This window comes from Medicago sativa, chromosome 1 (genome assembly GCF_051527215.1).
Source record: "Medicago sativa cultivar Bolivia chromosome 1, Bolivia_mono, whole genome shotgun sequence".
In the NCBI taxonomy this organism is placed as follows: Eukaryota; Viridiplantae; Streptophyta; class Magnoliopsida; order Fabales; family Fabaceae; genus Medicago; species Medicago sativa.
The window spans coordinates 85,378,552-85,381,307 of NC_140749.1; the positions used below are offsets into that span (position 1 = coordinate 85,378,552).

The 2,756-nt window shown below is 36.1% G+C and overlaps 1 pseudogene across 1 annotated transcript; it reads left to right on the forward strand.

Moving 5' to 3' along the window:
• The first annotated feature begins 1,042 nt into the window (after positions 1–1,042).
• LOC146958485 (ethylene-responsive transcription factor ERF027 pseudogene) lies at positions 1,043–2,554 on the forward strand (annotated as a pseudogene). Its single transcript, XR_015024649.1, has one exon. The product of XR_015024649.1 is annotated as an ethylene-responsive transcription factor ERF027 pseudogene (transcript).
• The last annotated feature ends 202 nt before the right edge of the window (positions 2,555–2,756 follow it).

Here is a 2,756-nt window from a genome sequence, read left to right on the forward strand (position 1 = left end):
TGGTGGAAGTTGTTCAAGTAGGTGAAGAAATTGGGTGAGGTTGCTGTTACACAAATGGCAGCGTTTCTGATTCTTCTATGGTATACAATGAACTTGTTAACCGGAGGCGTGTATGGGGTCGTGAGAGGCGGAAGAAGAGAAGAAAGATGATAACGTTTCTGATTCCGTGGAAACAGATAATGAACCAACGGACAATAATTCATATTATCTGGCGGTCCAAAATTTAATTAATTTTTAAACTAAATTACATTCCGAGGACAAAGTTCCTTGGAAATTATAGTCACTTTAGTGTCAGTCGCGTCAGTCTGTGGCTCAGCTGTCAAATCAATATTCCGAGGACATTCTTCCTCGGAAACAAAAGTTCCTCGGAAATTTCCTCGGTAATGGGATTGCAACCAACTATTTTTCCAGGAAATGAGTTCCTCGGAAAAAAGCGACATTCCGAGGAGAAATAGACGATTACCCAGGAGTTTTGTGCCTCGGAATTTCAGTGATTTCTTGTAGTGTTATGGGACCAAAATGAAAACAACAATTAAGTTGTGGGACTAAACGACTAATTAAGCCGTTTATTAATTACTTTTTGTTCTACAATAATTTAACAAATCCGAATGATAGTAAAATAAAAAAGGGAAAAGTGTCGTTATCTTTGGGGCATACTCCCTCCGGTCACTATTATAAGAAAAAAAAAAAAAACTACTTTTTAGATTCATTGAATGAATGAATGATGTATGTGGTATATATTAATGGCCACATACATCACTCATTCAATGAACCTAAAAATAGATTTTTGCTTATAATAGTGACCGGAGGAAGTATGTTTGTTGTTAGTCCCCGTTATTCATTAAAACAGTGCCGCAAACGAGTGAAGTTCATCCAACGATCCTCCTCGTATAAGTAATTACTACAACAGCTAATAAAAATTGTGTGCTTAAGACGTGTTCATAGTGTGGCCTCAGCCTCAAATCAGACGTATATTATGACCTACACCTCCCCATTACTTTACTACTAATAAAGTCTTTGTCCTCCGCGACTTTCCCACGCTTCATCCCATTCGTTCATCACTTTCACTTCCTTTTTATTCAAATCAAATCATACAAATCTCCCCACTCATTCCATTCCATTCACCTTTCCTACTTTTCTCCCTCTGTCTGTCGTATATGTCTCTGCTATAGTATAGTACCTCTTTCATTTATATTAAAATATTATTTATATTAACCTAATATGACTATTATGTACTACTACTGCCACTATCATATATTCTCTCTTAATATCAACTCCAAGATAAAAACAAACAAAAACAACACCACATTCATGTATGCTTAGCTCCTATACCTACAACAACAACAACATCATTTCTATTTTTTTATTTTATTTTACTTGTTCTTTCTTCATGGATGGCACCAACAACAACAACACTTCATCGGTGCCACCACCAATACAACTTCCTGATGTAGTCACATCTTCATCAGCACCAACAACTCCTTCATCTTCTCCGGCAACTACCGGAGTCATGGGAAGATACCGTGGAACTCGTTGTAGGAGTGGGAAATGGGTATCAGAGATACGTGAGCCACGTAAAACAAAGCGCATTTGGTTAGGAACATACCCTACAGCTGAAATGGCAGCTGCTGCTTATGATGTTGCAGCTCTTGCTTTAAAAGGACCTGATACAACTCTTAACTTTCCCAATTCAATACTATCTTACCCTATTCCTGCTTCATTGTCTTCAACTGATATTCGTGCTGCTGCTGAAGCTGCTGCACAAGCCAGAATCATGAGACCAGCACAACAAGAACAACAACAACAACAAAACCCTTCAGCTTTTAGTTTTGAAGGGTCTTCTTCAAGTAGTGGAATGCAACAACAACAACAACAAGGTCATCATCATGAATATATTGATGAAGATGAGTTGTTGAATATGCCGAGTTTGTTGGATGATATGGCTAGAGGAATGCAGGTTAGTCCACCAAGGATGAGTTCATTCTCTAATTGTTCTTCAGATGATTCACCTCGCAATTCTGATGGAGGAGATAATCTTTGGAGTTACAATTTTTGAAGACAGAATCATTCATTTTCTGTCTTCATTTTTCTCTTTGAATTTGTTTGATTTTGAATATTTGAAGTGTTTGTATGGTAGATCTTGATTCACCCTCTTTTTTTTTTTTCTAGCTATCTAGCTAGGTACGTACGGACTGTGATTGATTGTTTTGTTTTGTTGTTAATTTGCAATATAGCTAGTTTTGATCTTGCTGCTGATTTTGGATCTATGTGTAAATAGGAAGGGATTAGGTCATTTTCATTTCATCATTCATATCACTACAGATTTTTATTTTAGGTGATAATGATCTGAATGAATCTGATAGAATTCCATATGATCTAATCAGTTGGGGAGGTTACCTATGTGTATATGTGATTTGAGTCTAAGAAGATTCAACTTTTGATTCTGGATCTTTTTAGTTACACTCTATCAATATACGATTTTATCTTTGTATGGGGATTGCCCTTTTTCTGCTGAATAAAATTACTTCTGCAAGTTTATAATCTGCTGCTGAAATCATGCTGTGTTTGTGGATCTTTCTAGATATATTATATGTGCAAGCTAGGTTGCATCTGTGTATATTGTGCTGTTAATTTGTACAAATTTCTACATGTAAATGATGTAATTAATTAGTAGAACCTAATTATATCTCTTGTGCTATCTGAAGCCAAAAATGACAGTGTTTAAAAGATGTTTCTGCATATGATCATAACTTTCT